The sequence below is a fragment of the Corvus brachyrhynchos genome, unplaced genomic scaffold, assembly GCF_000691975.1.
Source record: "Corvus brachyrhynchos isolate BGI_N302 unplaced genomic scaffold, ASM69197v1 scaffold14, whole genome shotgun sequence".
NCBI classification, from domain to species: Eukaryota; Metazoa; Chordata; class Aves; order Passeriformes; family Corvidae; genus Corvus; species Corvus brachyrhynchos.
This window is the reverse complement of record NW_008239110.1, coordinates 3,033,662-3,054,099: the sequence shown is the minus strand read 5'-3', so window position 1 is coordinate 3,054,099 and position 20,438 is coordinate 3,033,662. Positions and strand designations below refer to the sequence as shown.

Below are 20,438 nucleotides of genomic sequence, written 5' to 3'. Positions count from 1 at the left end.
GGGTGTCGTACAAGGGTGGTAAGAGCACTAACACTTGGTCTAGGAGCTTTCTAGTCCTAGCTGTGTGTTGCCTCTATTAGAGATGCCTCTATCATTTATTAGATGATAAATAATTGGTTTTTTGTGAATATCCTGTTTGCAAAATGTCTCTGTGCAGTGGAAAAGTTTTCTGAGCAAGTTCTTGAAGTCTAGGAGTTATGTAGGTACCAGTCAATTTTGAGGGCTTCATAAACATTTATTTAGCCTATACCCTTACAGCTGCAAGCACATGAACAGAGAAGGTTGAGAAGATAAATCTGGAGAAAACAGTTCTGACAGCTGAGAAGAAATAGACAGGTGTTCCAAGCATTTGGAGCAGCCAAGACTGACAAGCATGAGAAATGTGTTCCTGGTTTGCCCATTGTTGTAATGTTGCTCTAAGAAATATTTACCAAGGCAGTATCACTGGCAGGGTGGAGCCAAAACTCTATAAAAATCATAGGCTTTTAGTCATTTAGAACCAGAACCTCTTGATTTGGCATGGACTAATCCATTTACTCATTCCTCACACTCCTTTTTCAATTGCTCCTTACTTCACTTCACAGGCAGCTACAAATTCCCCTGTCACAGGAAAAGGTAAAAGCCTTTTAAAAATTCAATCTCTCGAGCAGCCCATTTGCCTTTGGGTGTAATACACACAAATGCCTCTTGGGCAAGCCTAACAGCAGTATATTTTAAGCCAATCCAGAAAATATATTAATAATTAACATTAAAAAGAATATTTATAGCAATTTTTGATGATGATAATAATAGTGTCAGTATACTATATTGTGACAATATACAATACATAGGAATAATGTTAGGATAGGATAGACCATAGGATAGGTTAAGATATGTCCAGCAGCAGGAAGAAAAAATGAGGAACAATCAAGCTCTACGACACACTTCCCTCTCCTCTTCATATATTCATAACAGAAACACAGCCACATGTTTATGCCTTCAGTAGAAATAAGACAAGATGATTTCTAGTTAGCTACATTAACTAGGAGCACATGCTTTTCATGAAATATTTTCTCTATCCAAGTGTCACCTTGGCTTTCACGATCATATCATGTACTTTGGTGGTCTCAGAGGTGTTCCTCCAGGCAGCATCTTAACAGCGGGTTTGGCAGGAAGGCCAGAAGGAATGAAGCAATAGGCATGGCTAACAAGCACCACACACCTTGTGCCTTGTACTTTTTGAGAGCTCAGCAAGTTCCATCACTGCCTCCTTCTCCCATTCTCTGTGTCAGAGACCCATCTCAGAGACTCTCCTTGTTGTTTGTCTCAGGTAAGTATTATTCAGATTTTTCCCACCAAAAGACTTTTATTACTGATAATTACTTTCTGAGATAAGGACACAGGTCTGCCTTAAGTTCTACTCTCTGTTTGAAGAGGAAATTAGCCCTTACCTGCAAAACAGCATGTTTTCCCAAAAGCACCACTCATGCTTCATTTCACAGATTTATCATCAGAAAACAGACAAGATGGAAAATTACATCCAAACCGAAGGAACCAATAGAAACCCACTGCTACAAAGGAATGGAGACAAAAGCTGCTTGTTAAGCGTTTAGGGTGAGATTAATTTCTTATTGTCTAAAGAAGGCTAAATTGGAACAACAAGCTGGAATAAGTTTGAGTTCTATCAAGAAAAAGAATAATTTACTTTCACATTGAATTGAATTTGTAGTGGTGTTCTCATTCCACCCAGCCTAATGATTTCCTTTTCATCTCTAAATACATTAAATCACTTTTTTTCCTTTGGTTAGATGAATATTAAAAGTGAGAATTAGAGACCCAGATAAATTATCCTTTATAGACACATATGAACGTCCTGCAAACTAATTCATCCAGGAGGCATGAAAAGTCATCTTACAATACCTAGAGAAATACACGTATATGGAGACCAGATTTGCAGGTGTCATGGTGACCCACCCTTCACTTTTGTAGGAACCCTTTGAAAATTCAACTATGTATCCAAGAAAATAGTGTCCACACAGCAAAAGCTGGGATCACCCTACAGACAGGTAGAGATGGGCATCTCTGGAGCTGGAAGATATGGATTCAGTAGCATCCCAGGCTAGAGGGTTCCTATGCACATGCCATGCCTTCCCTTTATGATCTCCAGTGCCCATTTACACACTTCATTTCATTACAAATTGCATTATTCCGATAACCTCTGCAGCTGCTACTGAAATGAGTCACATTTGCTGATGTTAGGTTTCAAGCTGTGCTGGTCTCTGGTCCTTGGAGCAAAGGCAACACCATCCACTAAGCCACACGTCACATGGTGCCTTAAGAGCCTCAGCCTTTTGCACTGCTAACAGGCCTCTCTCTGAAGCTGCATAGCTGGCTTTTAGCTCTGTGCCCGGTCACCCAAGCCGTGGCAGCCTTTCCCAGAGCTTCTGGGGCAGCACTTTCTCAATATTCCCACGCTACAGACCTCGCACTGTTATCCTCCCTGTCCTGCACCTGCAGACACGACAGCACTGTTACAGGGGGTTCTCATGGGAAGTGACTGCCACCAGCGTGAGAATCACCCCTGCTTCCCCTCCCTCTTCCTACCCTGTGGTCAAAGCTTCTGGTCGACATTAGTTGACCCAAAAAACACGCATGACCCAAACTTAATCGCCAGTCAGTCTGCAGCCTCAGCAAAATATGCATTCAGCAACACCAACAGCCTCATAGGCAGGAGCAACTGGTAAGAAGAGAGTCCTGATGAAAACTGGGTTGATACTGTAGAAAAACCATTACAGGCAGAACCATGAACCAGGCACTTGAGCAGAGTCACAGAGAATGATGCTTGCCTGGAATACCAGGAACACCCTCATTGCTCTTCTTCCATCTCACACACTTTAATTCACAGTTTATTTGCTGGTTTGTTGGTTTTGGTTTTTCTGTAACCTCCATTGTTACTTTTTCCTGCATTCATTCTTTGGAAGCAGTTCTGTTAACAATTCTAAAAACAGTTGTAGTATCATCCCCTTTCTTTGCAGAGAGATGTTGTTGCTTGCACCACTTAAACATATGAAAATTAACTCAAAGCTTGCTTACACTGTGCTTACATGGAGACTAAGAGGTGAAGTTTTGTGTAAAGGAGGAACAATCACAATTTAAGAACCTGAGAAGCTTGTAAATTACTCTCAATTACACAGATCCTATAAGCAGTATCGGTGTCAGAAGCTATTTCCAAGAAGCAGCCAGTGAAACAAGAGAGCTCGCTGTACCAAGAGTGGTACAAAGTAGCTCTACCATGACAAATGTAGAGGATTTCTATTCCTTCTGTCACCATTATGAAGAGTGAGAATAACTGCGTGAAATCAGACAGCTTTTTAAGATATCATATGCCAGAGGAGCCTTTTGCTGATTCTAGAATTGATGGTCATTACTTTGACCTCATTTAGTGAAAGAACTTGATTGTTGCAAAGCTTGAATAATGAAAAAAATTCTGTTTCATACTCATATTCAGGCAAGACTGAAAATAATTTATTATCACATGAAATATCAATCTTTCTTCATCTTATGCAATGACTCCTGATCATCATTGGCCCAAGGGCAACGACAATAAGCAGCTGAGATTCTGCAGGCATCCTGTTCTGACAGGCTGCTGAGCCTGATCTGTGAAAAGCAAGGACAGGACATTGAGCAACATCCCAAGGTCTTGCAAGCAACACGTTGCTGGCACCTACAGACAAGGATCATCTCACTGGTATCAGATATTAACATTGTAGAAAATGTGCAAGTATGGTTATGTGTTTGTACAGATACAGCAACACAGGAAAGGAGTGACAGATTTTGAAAGTTCAGTGATAATTTCACCAGTATTTAATATTTCTTAGTTTTATCCTTTCAACTTTTTTGGGTCTTAAGTACTCTTAATATTTAAACACAATGAAGCCTACATAATAGAATTCGGTAGAGAAGTTGCTAATAGTCAATCATCAAGAACATTATTTCTAAATATTGTTTAAATTCCTAGTAATTTGTATTTCTCATAGCAGCTAGTAAGTCACTCATTTTCAGTTAATTTCAGAGAATTACAGTTTCAAAATATTTCTGTGCCTAAGACTCAATGTTTTCAGTCCTTTGAAAGGAACTGAGTCAATCTAACTCCCACAAGAGAGCTGTTTCACTGCGTAAACATCTTCCAGAATTTTGCACATAAAAAGACCTGTGTAATACAATTGAAGAGAACAGAATGAAATTTTTGATATGTTTTTTAGAAACCAGCCTTAGTTTTCTACCCTTAAAAATGCCCCAGATCCTCCTCCCTCCTTCTTTTGTGTGAAGTGTTGGCATTCAAAACCGAGTTATCTCCTTGAGTTTCATCTGCCCCATTTCTCTTCAGTGATACCATTCCTCACACACCTACCAGTTCCTACTGCCACAGGCTGGGTTCTTCCACCTCTCCTTTTCATAGGGAGCAAGTTGGTGGGAGTGGAGCCAAGGCAGAACCATAAGCTGGTGGCAATTGATACAGATGCCATTAGCAGGGCTAGAACTTTAGCAATAGACCTCACATCACATTTTTGGAGAGAAACAGTAACTGATCACATCCATAAGCTGGCAGCAGAGTGATGAGAATCACCCTTCTGCCAAGGGTTTTCTGCTGACAAGAGCAGTATCTGCAGCAGCTGCCTGTGCAGCACTAGCGTGAGGTCAGCTGCTGATGGTTTCTGTTTGCCTCATGTGGTTATATCACCTCAAAGCCATCACAGGGCAGTGCTGCAGCTCCTTTCAACCACATTACAGAGCTCAGTGAGTATGACAGCCACAGAGCAGTACCAAGGCCCAGGACAATAAACATTTTCAGCTTCTGTCACAGCCAGTACCTTTCGGCCAGGCGTCATGGGTTAGCAAGCACTACACCAGGGCCATGGCTGGTCCCAGCATGCCAGATTCTGTATGTGCAAAGGATGGACAGAAAAAGGAAGGAACTTATCTCTTTGTTTTGTTAATTTATTCTAAGATGATTCAACATTATTCTTCCCAAAAAATTAAAGTGTGAATTAGTGATCATGTTAATAGGTAGTCTGATCTCATCTGGAAATGAAGGTTCACCAAATGCAGGGGACTTTCTATGTACCCTATCACTCCTGAAAAAATAGAAAGAAAGAATATCCTCTTTTAACATCTCTTACTTGTGAATTGTTGCATTTAATATTCTGCTTTCAGCTCAAAGATCTGAGGGTGGTAAGAGAAACCCTGTGTCTATTTTTCAGGAACAAACTATAACAAATCAATTTAATTTCCTTCTTTGATGGAAGTCACTTGACAAAGAATAAATAGAAACAAAATAACTTGAATTATACAAAATTCCAGCAAACCAACTAGGAAAGATGGTGTCAATTAGACTACACTCACAATGAAATAATGGTTGAAAACCTGTTCTGAGAAGGTGATTATCACTGATCTACTATCAGACTAGAGAAATATCAGGGGACAAAGCAGACTATGTCCTGCATAAATGCTTGCAAGAATCTTCACTAATTGTACAAGTGCTGGAAAAAGCACATACATAGAGAATTTGGAGAACTGAGAGGTATAATTTGTAGCTATCTTGTACTCAACCGTATTCCTAGAAATGCTGAATGTAGACTGCAATTCTTAGAAGTACTTGCAGTTCTAGGTACCTGCTATTACCACGTATCTCTAAACAAGGATCACCAATCAGAGACCACTTTAGGAAAAATGTCATTCATATATTTTTACCTTTATGAGATGGTCTTTGTATAATGAACTTGTTTGTTCTTTTGTTTTACAGGTATACACTTTATCTTATCATAACAACTTTCTTTTTTCCTTTACCACTGACACTTGTTTGCTATATTTTAATTTTATGTTCCATGTGGGAGATGTATCAGCAAAACAAGAAAGCAGGAAGGTAAAGTATTATTCGTGCTTCTCTCATACTCTGCACGGACTGTAAAGGTTTTATATGTAATAGGGCAAAAGTGACAGTCCTAAAACAATATTTAGGCACTGCATCATGTAGCTTTCAGTCCTCCAGACACTGCATTAGGCTCCAAGGAAACAGGCTACTGATAGGATTCAAGGGAGGGAGCCAAGAGAAACCATTCAGAAGGAAACACTCTGAAGACAGTTATGCCTGGAGTACACCATTCAGGACAACAAAAAGGTACAACTCAACCCTGCCCTTCTGGCTGCAGGAGGACAGCTGCTCATCTTATGACTCCAAGTTCTCAGTTCAGAATTTAGAAAGCCCTGGGAGAATGTGGCTGCCAAGACTAGTATCAGCTGTGGTGCTCCAGAGAGCTGCAGATCAGGTGCCTCCAGTTTGGATTTCCTCCCTTGTGAGAAGGAGACTCCAAGCCTCACATGAATCCCTAGCCACTGTTCACAGTCTCAGAAAGTCTAGGAAATAAAAGAAAATTGGCGCTTGAAACAGGCAAAACACAATTTCCCAGTTTCAGTGAGAACAGCTCCTGGCCAGTCTGTTTTATTTCCAGGACAACATGCTTTGGATTTTGTCTCATAGTAATTTTCTATGGAAAGGAAGTTGATTTCCACTTGAGTGTGGTTTTCAGTTCCTCAGGCAGAAGGATCATATACTTCTTTGCTCTAAGCCTCCTTTAAGCTCATAAGAATCATGTCTTAATTGGATATCTCTGTACCAGTTGATAGCAAAAAAAAAAGTCATAGGTGAAAAGGGATGCAAAGCAATATAGCTCTCATGTTGAAAAAGAGCAAGCATTTTTTATGAAAATAATTGTCAGTATTTCATCAAATACCTGTAAACAATACCCAGCAGCTCCTTAGTGTGTGGCATAGGATCATAGCAGAAAAAACAATAATGTGCAAACAACAGAAAAGTGAAGCTCATGAGGGCTGTCCTTTGCTTGCACTGCTTGGTCTCAAATAACTGCTGTTCATGACTGTATTCAGTCCATGCCATCATCTTCTCACGTTGATTTTCCACACTAAGGATTCTTCCTTGTTTTGCAGTTACACCACCAGTATCCCCAGGCAAAGAGTTATGAGGCTTACTAGGATGGTGCTTGCTCTATCTGTGTGTTTGTGATAAGCACTGCCCCCTTCCATGTGATCCAGCTCATGAATCTTCTAGCTTCTCAGCCAACCCTGACCTTCTACATGAGCTATTACATCTGCCTCAGCTACACCAGCAGCAGCGTTAATCCCTTTCTGTACATCCTGCTTCCAGAAGGATGTCTGGCAGAGCACAAATGTGGAAGACGAGATGGTAGGACAGAATTTCAACATCACTAAATACACCCTCAAGTCAAGTTTTTGAAAGGAGATTCTTCTTCCAACAAAAAAAATGCACTATCTATGTGTAGATTTTATTGGTTGCAATAATTGCAACCAATTATTACAATTGATTTCACTTCCTTCATGAAACTCAGAAGTTTATTGCTGGCTTTTTTGCTGGAATCACAGCAGTGTCAAGCTGATGAAAGAGAAGGATCTGCACCACTGTTTCCAAGGTTAGAGCTCCTAGAATAGGGAATCTGCAAAAGAATTCCTTTCTACTGTGGCATTGTCTTTTTTGTGATGATTTGTACATAGGTTGTCTCCAAAAGGATGGAGACAAAAGTCAGTTTTGAAAGACTGTAGTCCTCTGATAGTAAGACGATAAAATGACTGTGGAGGGCATTTGGGATCTGACACTGTGTGTGAAGTCATGGAAACTGTACGTTAATGACAGCAAAAGAGGCTTAGTTACTGATAACTCAGAAAAGGGTACTATTGATTTTCATCCTAACTACAGCTGTCTCATCTGGCACTCACTTCTGAGCAATTAAAGTCAAGGGAGAGACATGAAAAGCCCTTGTGGAAGAAAATTACTTTTGAATAAACATTTGAACATAATCTTGTAAACAAAGAAGAGAATTCACAGTGTGTGTCATTGGAAATTATTAAATCTAAGTTTTGAAAAGACCTGTATGTGTCAGGGATATGTCTTTGCTCCTCTTTTCTCAAAATCCCTGTTTTTGGGACAGCCCCAAGAAGGGTGCTCCATCCTGAAAGAGCTCAGCACTGGTCTCACTACAAACGCCGAGAGGAACTTGGTGCTTGCCCACGATGTACTCTCCCTCATTTCTAGAGGGGTAGAAGAATGTCTACTTGTCAACACGTAATCTGCAAGGTTTCTAATAGTAGGATGTAATCCAACAACACTATTAGGATCTTGTCAGCTAATACAGAAAATTGGTGAAAGAAAATTCTATTGAAAAACTAATGTTCTTGAGAGTTGTTTGCATTTTTGGTCTTCATCACACTGTGCGTTTATCCACATCATGCTCTCAGACCACTTTCTCTTATCTCAGGACTTCATTTTTCATTTTTTTGGGGTGAAGATACTATTTCACTAGGACCAGAGATTTTATGACTACAGTTTTCTTGTTATTCAGAGACCTGATTAATCTGAAAAGTTTAGATTACACCTCCTCACACTTGCAGTGAGCTTCCCTCTTGTTCATCCACCCAAATGGGCCTTTTATTTACTTATTTGCAGCACTGTGGAGGTCACACTTAGTGATAACACTCCCTGGTCTGCCAGCCTACTGCAGGATTCATGACACAGGGAAGAGGAAAATGTCTTTCAGTGGAAGAAGTCTGTGCCACACATTCCCAAACTGAGAACTGAGGCACTGCTGTCTTATCCTGCCATCACATGAAATGTGCTAGTCCTAGAGGGTCTGGCAAACACAGAAAAAGGCGATCAAGGAGTCTGAAATCACCATTCATAGTTCAAAGCCAAAGTTTTACACAGAAAATACATCACAAAGCATTTGTGTTGGTGTTATTGTAACCATAGGAGCCATGGGGAATACTCAAGATAAACTTTATGAGTGAAAGAAATATCTTAATTAAACTCTGTAGGATAGCTGCAAAATGGTAAGATTTCAATCTGTAAGGGTTTGTTCAGATCTGAAAAGTTTTTCTGCTTTTCCCAGCTGTACAAATTTGTCAATTAGAAGTCTGATCTTGACCTACAGGCCTTGTCATTTAAAATAAATTATTTAATTAACAGTTTGCACACAAGGTGGCTTATCAAGTATTACCAAGATATGGCTGTGCTAAGTATGTTTGTCAGCTCACTGTTCCAGTTTGTGGAATGTGTCACATTTGTTTCTGAATTAGAACTGTGACTTTACAGATTTCTCTTTCTTTTCTTTTTTTCCCTTGTTTAAAATGCGGTGTTTCTGATCAGGATTGTAACATTGTGCTGTAACTACCACCCAGTTAAGCATTTCAAGCTTTTATTGTATTTGAACCTGCGACAATATGTTGAGGGTGCAAATATTCAGCCATTAAATCAGAATATTCTAGCTGAAAGTTTCCAAACCATCAGAAAGCCAGCCCTGACTGTACTACAGGGCACTGTGGACCAGAAACATCTTCCAGAAAATTTAATGTCAAAACTTTGGGGTTTAATATTGTATCACCTGCTACATAAATTGTGATGACTATTTAATCCCACCATCCACTCTAAAACACTGCATGCATGAGCAAACTGGATGCCAGAGTGAAACTGGATAGCTTAAGAGTTGGTAATGGTATGATATATGCAGCATTCCCTATCCAGAAAAAGCATTTAACAGACTTCTTGAATTTTAAGCATGTAGATAGTCTCACAGAAATCAGTGTAGCATGCAACTATGTGACTTGCCATACTGGGGCCCAAACCTTCTGTCCAAATGCCAGTACCATCTGGAGGTGAATTCACAGGGTATAGTCAATTTAAATGTATGTACAAAGGTAGAAAAGAGAGAGGAGATATCTCTGCACAGTTTGTAGCAGGTAAGTGTTTGGAAATAGTTGCAGACATAATTAGCACTTCAGAGGTGATCTTGCAGAGAAATACAATAGGAGGGCTATTCTTGCCTTCAGAAATATTTCCTGGGGCTGGATTGCAAAGGGTTGAGTTTATACCCACATTTGTATTTGACCAGGATACCCTGTCATGGCCATGATTCTGTAGAGCTGTGGTGCCTCCTGTTCCTTGTGCTCTCTGTCAGCTTCCTCTTGCCTTGAAAGAAATTTGTCGCCCGAGTGGCTCTTTAAAGGAGAATAGCACCATCCAAATCAACTTGAATCTCACTAATGTGGTGGTTTCCTGTTTGTGCATACAACACATTTGCACGTGGATATTTGTGGGGGAACTTTCCACACAGCTAAGTGTATTATGTAGAGCGAGAAGTGTGTTTACTGTCCAGTAATTCAGCTAAACTATGTGCAATGTAGTGTTGATCCAATAGTAATGAGAAATCATTTCACCATTAAGTTATTGCAATTAATCACCAAGACCTGTAGGTATCACTAGAGAAGATCCCTGATACTGAAAGAACCTCCAGTTTTGTCCTTATGCAGAGTGACTTCTTACTGCTAAACCTCTACCATGCTGCTAACAATGACCTAGGCCTGTTCCTGGTGCTCAATAAAAAATAATAACTTTTTCTCTCTGACTGGTTCTATGTGAGATAATAAAACATATTTCTTAATTGGGCGTTTTACCATAAAAATTGAAAAGAAACACCTCTGAAGGTGACAAGAGAACCACACAAACTCTTAGGGCCAATAGGTTCTGTCCTAGCTTAGACTTCAAACTTCATCAATATGCCTTTTTTGTACAATTTTCTATATAACGGGAGGATATAAAAGCTAACATTCTTGTTTAGGTCATTTGGACTGAAAAGTAAAATATAGTAAAAGCCTTAGTAAAAGAATTTTTAATATGTTGTTTAAGACAAAAGTTAAAATTTCTTCTGTTTTATCTACTCTAAATACACTGTACTTGCAGCTCTTATTCTGTTACATACTTATGCACCTGCTTCTGCCTATCCAGTTGGTCTGGATTTAGGAATATGTTTGAATATTTTGGCAGGACTATCTTCTGGTCTCTTGTAGAGAAAAGAGAATACCAGAGTTCTCTCTCTCACTATTTGGGAAATCACTCCTTGAAGACAATGAAACTTTGTCTTGGTTTTGTGATATGATGCACTTCTTTGTCTCTTGCATGGTTTGAGATGTGGGCTTTGGCCAGCTTTGCAGCCTCGTGCTAAGAGAGAACAGCCAGGACACAAACCCGCACCCATCAGTTCAGCAAATGAGTTGGATACAGATGAAATTTGATCAAAGATGCATCCTCACAAGATTTTAAGTCATTTGTGTGACTTAAGATGTAGGCTCAAAATAGAAGCCATGCCTGTGAGCCTGGATTTCCCAATTCCTTCATGTACAAACACCTCAGAAAAAGATAATTTTGAAATAGAGCCCATTGGCAAGAAATTAAAAGCAATGCACATGTGGTGTAGAGAAAGGAGAACATGATCAGCAATATTAGATGTTCCAGGCAGGCAATCCTTCCCAGGGCTTCCTCCAGACACGGAGGGGTGGTGAAGTGGTTTTGGGCTGGGAATATGGCAGTGGGCAGCAGTGCCAGCTCTTGGCAAGGAAGGACCTGGGGACTGGCATCTTTCCCTGGGCTCTGGGAAGAGAGAAGCAAGAAACACCTTCCCGTTCTGTTTATCCATCTCCTTTCTAGCTTCAGCTCCCAACATTTATTTTCCTCTCCATGTCCGTGATTCAGAAATCACAGCAAAGGACAGGAGGGAGCAGGTAAGACAAAGTGGGAAAATGCATTTCTTCAGTATTAGAAGAATCAGAGCATGGTGTTCTTGAAAGCATTTTCACTAAGGAAAAGAGAAAATACAGAAATAAAATAATTAATAACAAATGTGTTCATTTAAACTTGAGGATAGGTTTTTTTTCCATTTTTTTTTTCATTAGTGGTGTTTTTAACTGCTGACATCATTAAGCCAGAAGCAAAAGAGAACAAAAGTAGCTTGGATAGTCTCATAATCTGCTCTATTCAAATTAATTGGGGTAAAATCTCACCAAAAAAAAATTTAAAAAGAAAAAATAAATTAAATCTCATTAAATCCTTGCTTTTATCTGGAGAGAGAACTAACAGTTGCATTCTTGGGATATAAGCCATTTTCTCTAAAGCTTATATATAGAGTCTAAAAATTTAGTAAGTATTAGTGGCATAAAGAAAATTGAGAGGAGAGCAAGGTCTGGCTTTTGTCAGCACTGTGCTCTACTCCTAATTTGTGTGGATGTAAAATAGCAATTTAACTATAGAAAAAGAGATACAGTAGAGCTGTGCAAGCAGAAAGAGAAATTAATTTACTTTTTTCCAATAATATCTTGTACAAGAAACCTGAAAGGTTTTCGATTTCAAGGCCTAACATTAATAATTTGACAGCTACATCAGTGAAACATTTAATCTTGCAGTTTTTCCATTCATTTTTGGGCAGAAAAAAAATTACTGAGTTGTAATCAGATTTTTTTTACATACACACTGCTTGGCATTTGCTGCATTTCCTTGCAACCACCATATTCACCAGAGTTTGCCTTTACTTTGACTTTTACTACAAACAGAGACAACTGGACTAATGTGGGTGCCAAGCTGTAGCAGCACTGACTCTTCAGACATATTTACTATGCCTTTTGGCCCTCTGGATCACTTTAAAAAGGTCTCTGATGGAACATATTGGGGGAAATTCATATGACTTTTCTATTCTAGCAGGAGCTCCTCCTTTTCACTGTATTTTTACAGCACAGAATAGCTTTGTGTATTTGCCCAACGACCTTCAGCACAAAGCACAAACAGAAATGTCCTAGTAATCCTTTCTCTAAATTCCACTATTTCATTAGTGAATTCTGAAATACAAGTTTTTAAAATAAATTACTGTGGAAGCACATTTAATTCACCTTTAGTAAGACAACTAGCCACTTTTCAGAGCCTCATTTACATAAAGAGAAAAGCAGCAAAATATATTTTTGGAAATCCTTTACAGGTTCAGATGTCATGAGTTTAGCCCCCAGTTAGTGCATCATAAGGGAGATTGCTGTTACAAGTTTCTGAGCATTCACCTTTTCAGTGGAGGATCCTTCCTGTGGGCAAAATTCACAGTGCACATGCACATACCCCTTGTCCAAGTTATCACCCCTTTTCTCCCAAAAGATTAACATGAATGAAAACATTTCAAAAAGTTGAGCATTTTCAATGAGTCAGCTCAAAACTACAATAAAGGGAAAAGTTCCTGTAGCTCATAGAACTGCTCCATTTTACCAGAACAGGTTCCAAAATTTTAGTAATTATTTTGTGTTGAAAAATACCATCTGTTTCTTGGAAAAGAAACAAATTTTAATGAAATTCACTGTGAATGCAAGCTGCAAGCAACAATAATGAGCAGTCCGGTGATGAGCACCCAGTAAGTCACTGAAAAACCCCTGTACAATTACAGTCTTCAAGATCTCTTGGAATGGGCTCAAGTGATTGAGAAAGGGAGTCTGACTTTTCTATTTCATGTTTAAATACTATTTAAACACTTAATTTCCTCCAAGGGGACCTGAATTTGTGTTTCAATAGCTAAGATTTGCCTGGATTTATGGGAGAGCCATCCTTAGCTTGTGACCACTACACAGAAGACTTAAAACAGGATGCCATCCCCAATAAAAAGGGTGAGTAAACAAATGAATGCAATTATGTAGCTTATTCTCAACTGCAGCACAACAATATTTTGTGAGTAAGCTGATATACCTGGCCATAAGTCAATTCATGCTATATGGTGCAAATGATCCTATTTACATTAAAAGGCCTATTCAAACTACTACTCAAAGTCAGTAACCCTAGGAAATAATTGTTTGATCCTAGGGAAGCTGCACTGTATTTTGAATCATACCATCATTTGTTATTTCACACCTCACCAACATGTCATTTAACATCCTATATTAGATTTGTGGTGAAATGGACAAGAAGGTTTTGTCATCCTTCTGCTAACTTTTGAAGGCTAAGGAGGGGTAAATCAATGTCTGGCACAATTCATGCCAAGACTTACTGTAGAAATCTGTATTAGAATGAGATGGATCCTACCCATTTACTGTTCTTTCATTGAGTTTAGTCTAAGGGGTCCATTCAGATTAGACACGTCCACCACAAATGCAGCATTTCATTAGTTGAATCACACCTAATAAGTCAATCTATGAGTAGAACATATATAGACTACCCATGTGTACTAAATACTATGCCATTTATTGCACTATTAGCATTCAGATGCTCTCTTGATGACATTAAAATCAAAACAGAATAGAATACAGTTGATGATTTATACCAGTTACACAGTTGTGATCACAGTCATTATGGTGATCCAACTGAAGCAAATTGTGGCTCCTGAAAAAATACAGTTAACAAAAAAATTTGACTTCCTATCTTTTGAATTATTTGATCCTTGAAGGCTGGGGTTGGAATATAGCCTGAGAAAGCAGATCTCATAGCATCTCATGTCACTTAGTGAAATTTATTTTTCCATTCATATAAAAAAGACCAAAAAGTTTTGAAGAATTTACACGATACAAGGCTTCTGTACTGAATAGCATAAAATAATTCTTTTTAATATAATTTTAATGTAAATTAAGGAAGAACATTTAAAATCTTTTGTATGTTATTACAAGTTTGGATGAAGTTAGGTGCATGTAAGGGTGACAGAAGAGAGGGCATATGTCAGTCTTTTTCACCTGGACACCTAGAAATACACAGGTACATTTTAATTGGTTCTTTAATTTAGAAATAACTTGGTTTTAAGAGCTGATATTTTACACTAGTATGTATTGTTATTTATTATGATCTCTAAGACACTCTGCTGTGGTTCAGGACCTACCCCCAGAATAAGAGCTAGCTGTGCATAGACTAAGGATACATGATTAATGAGAAAATACTAAATCACATGCTAAGCAGTAGTTTCAATGCCACAGCTCACCTGAAAATCAGTCCACATTTTCTCGGGGTCTGATATTAAGCACACTGAGCCTGTGAAAGACACTTCTTGTTTTTGCCTCCTCCCCATTGCATGATCACAGCAATGCATATGCTTATTGCTACACCTATGGTTTCAGTGGCACTGCTCTACTTGCTTCAGGGCCCACAGGTACTGCAGGGTTCTCTCCTTCAGCAAGAGGTGCTGGTCAGGAACCACACCCAGACTTCTGCGAAGGGAGCTGAGCTGTTTGTACCACAGGGCAAATGAGGTGCAGCATTACAGATTTATGAGATAAGGAAGTTACCCAGAGAAAGACGCTCCAGAAATATAATTTGTGCTAATATATGCAACCAGTTGAAAAGTGTGAGATGGTGAAGTGAAAAGAAATCCTACTGCTGATTCAGACCTTATGAAAAGCAAACTGTGTTCAGTGACAGATGGAACAAATACGAGCTAATATGCCCTGTGGATGATCATAAGACTTACCTCAGTGTTCCAAAAAAAAATATGGGAAAATAAATATTGGAAAAGACTTGTAAAATTACTTCAATGACTGTTTGAAATGAACATTAAGATTTGAGCTGATTGTTGGGGCAAACCTGTAAGATATTTAAAAGTAAAAAAGTATTTTTTGACAGTGGGATATGCAGTATATACAATAATCTCAATCAGACTGCCCTGTGCATCTTAAGATACAAGGGACACCTGTCTTGCAGCTGAACCTGGATCTTACATTGCTACATTTCATCCCATTTAATGGCCAGTCCCTAAACAACTGGTCAGGTTTGGGGCTCCCTTCGGCTGTCTGCATGCCCTGGCAAAGGCCACCACCTGGAAGTGTAGGTTGTTAAGCACTTGTTCTTTTTAACTGTCCCATTCTGCCATGTCCATTTTCTGCCATATCCATTTTTTGTGTTGTCCATTTGCTGTCAAGCTTTGTGAGTTTCCTGAAATTTATAGCCAAACACAGGATTGTCATAAGTCAGTTAGACATGAGTATTTCAACTTGACATTTGATGATAAATGGCCAGGGCATCCTCTGCCTGTAAAACTGCAGATCTGAAACAAAGAAAATTTGTCCAATTTGAACCCAGGAAAATTGGTCCTGCATCCTGGCTATTCAACCCCGACAAATTTTTTGGTTTATTTCAGAAAAATTCCATGAGGGGCTATAAAGAATGAGGTAAAAACATTCAAAGCATGGCCAGGTTTGCAAGGGCAGATTAACCTCATCCTTTTAAGAGTAAAGAATTATGACACCCTCAACCAGGGATTACACGACTGCCCAGGACACCACTGCACAGCTTGACTAGCTGGCCTACTGATACCACTAAGAGGACAAAACCCCAACTGGACATGATTTGCAGCACTAACCCTAACCCTAACCTTCCTGGGTTATGCTGTTTGGAGTGACTTTTAGCTGTACTGGAAAATGAGTCAGTTTTTCTGTATAAGCCACAGGTCTATTAAGGAGCTTTGCTATCAAGACCACACTCTTGACAGACACACCAATGGTGTGCAGACTGACCCCAAAGCTCATGTAGGAAAGACGGGTCTTAATTTGTTCAAGCAATTCTACTGTAGTCCAAAACAGCCAAAAATGTCAGGATGTGACCGTTAAGGTGAGAAAGAGAGGGTGGGTTTATAAAAGAGTTTTCAAGATATCTGACAGTCTTCTTTTTGGAAGACTTGGGTTGTTCAAGCAAGCAAAATAGGCTCTGAGAGCAGGGGATGCAGAAGTGTGACCAGGGATGGAGGCAGGCCAAACATTGGCTCTCAGAGTTTAGAGCTGGACTTCCAACAGATGAGGAGAAGGGAAAGGAGGCACCTGCCATGTGTGGACTGCCAAGACCATAGAACATGTGGAGCAGTTTTCCAGAGGTTGTTTTCTCAGCCAATATCTTGGTAATCAACTGCTCTATTAATAGCCCACACCACCTTCATCAATGACCTGAGTAAGGGTTGCAGGATTTAGATATCCAAGACCAGACTGACTATTGAGAAAAGGTATCCTGCTTCCAAAGGTTTATTGCTACTGCCACTTCTTTAGCTAAGTTTGGTCTACTGAACTGGCTCAATTTAAATTTATCATTGTTCAGCACTCAAAACCTGAATTTGACATCTGCACTGCAGTGGCATCTTCACAAGTGTACAATCTGTATATATAAAGTGGTATACAAAATATTACTGTGAATCTGAGGAAAATGTTTTTATTTTCCCAGTGCTCTGAGCCATGTCAAGGGTAAATCTAAACTCCCAGTCTCTGGAGTCACGCTCAATGAGATGTCAGTGTTATACCGGGCACAGCATACCACATCACTAAATATTATGCTGTCAGAGAGGAGAGACTTGCTTCAGAACAATTTTATGAGTGTACAAAGCTACTATGTATGACTTTTGCAATGAGTTTATACTATTATTAATCATCTGTATTACATGAGTTTAGTGGTTTTTCAGTACAGAAACTGTACTGGAACTATATTCCTGTGAGGAGAACACAGAGAAGATGTTGGATTCCTAAACTTTAGAACAAGAATGGGCTGCTAGACTGGGGGAAGTGAGGTTAAATTACTTCTCTTTACACCTGTAGCTTCTGCTTTACAAAATGTAAGCTATACTCAGCTAAAGCATTTTTCCGAAAGGTAAAAGGCATTAATATGCAGATATCAAGAGACAGAAAATATACTGCCTCTCTAGACTATCCAATCAATAGTCACCTTCAGTACAAAAAATGTATACCAAGTCAATCATTTGGATTTATCCGATTCCAGATTTTGGCAATTGGTCTTTATCTTTAGATCCTAGCATCTGTTTCTGGGACTGTTGGTGTATTTTGTATTAAACGGATTCAGAAATACATCAGGCCTAAGCTGTTCTGAATCCATCAGATTTGGTGTTTGTGGTCCTTTTCTCTTTGCCTTTGACTTTACATATTTCTGAAGCTTCATTTTAGCTCCTCACGCCCAGTCGCACCCAAAGTCTGTAACTTGATGATAGGACATTCCCTTTGAGGGAGTTTTGATTAATCTCAAATAAATAAATTCCAATTCCTGTCTTCCCTGTTCAGTGTGAGTAGGGAGGCACACGAGTAAATATTTTTGGCAAAGAAATAGTTTCTCTAAGAATGTCTTCTAGAGTAGAAATGGCATTAGTTGGCACTTTCACTTTTTTTAAGAATGCTCATAATGAAATCTCACCTTGTCTGGTATTGCTGTGTGATGGGGAGTTTCCATGGTGATCAAATAAATTTTAATTAAGATGCAGAAATCTTGACACTGTGTTGCTTGGCTCAGTTTTATGACATTCATAATGCCCCTTAGCTTCAACGAAGTAGTGCTGCAAGTAATTAGTGACAAGTGGTAGATCTCAACACTACTTAATCATGATCAGTTCTCCTGGAATAACTAATTTTTTGAAAAATTATTCTGCAGAACACACCAGCATTTCTAAAGGAAAAATGAAAGAAAATAAAGTTTGAAGTATTGTAAATATATTAAAAGGAAGAGGTTTGATGTCAAGACCTCAACTAGTGTTGAGTTTTGCACTGAGGACCTGACTGAATAGCATCTGCCAATTTTTTTTCAAATCCTTGTAACTGTAACTTTAATAAAAAACAAAAAAAATTTTTAAAAAAGGAAGCAAATCTTTACTTATGATGTGGCATATGTTTAAATTGTTTTCTTCCAGCTTATATTTGCAAAGTTACAGAGGAGTATTTTCAGAGCCTGAGTCCTGCCCCCAGGGCCAACAGAGTCAGTTCCTGACCCTGCAGAGAACCATCCCCAAGGGTCACAGCATGCGCCTGAGAGCATTGTCCAAATGCTTCTTGAACTCTGCCAGGCTTGGTGCTGTGACCACTGCCCTGGGGAGCCTGTTCCAGTGCCCAACCACCCTCTGGATGGAGAACCTTTTCCTAATGTCCAACCTAAACCTCCCCTGACACAGCTTCAGACCATTCCCACAGGTTCTATCACTGTCATCTGAGGAGAGATGAGAGCCTGCCCCTCCGCTTCCCCTCCTGAGCAAGCTGAGGCTGCTGTGATGTCTCCCATCAGTCTCTTCTTTCAGCTGAACAGACCAAGTGACCTCAGCTGCTCCTCATAACTGACAGTTTATTTATTGTGATTTTTAGATATTTTCTTTTGCAGCTAAAGTTGCTCAAACCTGTCAAGTGCCGCGTGATGAGACAGGGTAATTAAATAAGATACTCCAGGGTGGTATCTACTACTCCTCTGCCAGAGGCTTTTTTCACTCAGCCCCCTCAGAATCAGCAAAAACTGACCTGTGTTCACTTGTCTGTTGCCACACTTCCCAGTGTTCATTAACTTCACCTCATTGTCAGGCTGAGACCCATGGAGCATCAGACGTGCACATGCCTGCTTCTACTTGCCAGAGAAAAGGGAGGTAAACTGAGGATCATAATTCCTTGAAGTATCCTGCCACAAATTGTGACTTTTTTTCTGAATGGTTTCTTATTCACCCAGTTAAAAAAGTGCATCATACAGAGATACAGCAGCATTCTTTTATTATTCAAATGCATTTAAACTGTGGTCTAGATTAAATCAATGCCAAATCGAAGTTAGTGTTAAGGGAAAAAAGTTCCCTTGACGAAATTCCAGGATCTGCTAGACCTTCTCCTCCATTGTGCTTAAAAATTAGTGGCATACCTTTGGATAGATCTGTATTGCAATAAAGCATAAATCTAGTAACAGTGCATCCTGCCTTCTCTAAAACAGACATTTCTATATGAACAATTCTTTTGAACGCTTGCACTGAAGACAACTTCAGCTTCAAAGAGCAAACCACTGACCTGGGTCAGTGCAGAAAATTTGAAGGATTTATTATACAAGCCTGGATAGCAGCCTTAACTAAGTACATTTGAAAACTCTTTTTTTCTGGAAGACAAAACAATTAAATACTATATGAGTAAAATCACTATGACTGAAAATTACAGGTGTGGAACATCCCTTGTACTCTTTGTTATACAGCTGAGAAAAAGCTTGCCAATTTTATGGTAGTGGTTCCTTCCTACAGTTCTGCTGCTGACTAAAATCAAAGACGTAAGGAATTTCTCTTCCAGCAGGAAACAAGTATAAGATTTTAGAGCCATCTGTGTCCCCTACACACCTATGCTTTTAGGTTTTGCCTTGGTTTAGTCTTATACCTGAAAATTATTTCTATTTTTATTCTTATAACACAGAAGTGGTTGAAACATTTCTGTTATGGCAGCTTCCATTATAAAATTATTTTACTCTAAATGTCTGTGGGAGATCTTTGTAAATTTTTAGGCAAAGCAAACCTCTATTACTATCACTTTCGGACGAAGAATTTTCAAAAGAATAGGGGAAATATTCTGCTGATTTCATATACAGAAAAAGAAAAACACCAAAAAAAGGGCCAGGGGAAAAATGGAAAAGGTTGACTGAAAAGGTAGAAGTGTTTCACTTGAAACCAAAATAAGTTTGGACCATCCATTTTCTTATCATCCCCAATGGTATTCAAAATGCAAACATCTGTTGCAAACATCCCTCTTTAATTATGTCTTTGGTTATTTTTAACTAGACAAACTTATCTCAGACATTCAGATCCATGCTAAAAACTTTTCATCTT

General features: G+C 39.1%; 1 long non-coding RNA gene across 1 annotated transcript; it reads right to left on the bottom strand.

Annotated features, from left to right (window-relative positions):
* Nucleotides 1–3,709: 3,709 nt before the first annotated feature.
* On the bottom strand, nt 3,710–18,694 carry LOC108448021. The gene is made up of 5 exons (XR_001863795.1): nt 18,594–18,694; nt 13,954–13,957; nt 8,544–8,548; nt 7,610–7,618; nt 3,710–3,720 (listed from the first exon to the last, which is right to left on the bottom strand). It is a non-coding gene; the product is annotated as an uncharacterized LOC108448021 (long non-coding RNA).
* Between the last annotated feature and the right edge of the window lie 1,744 nt (nt 18,695–20,438).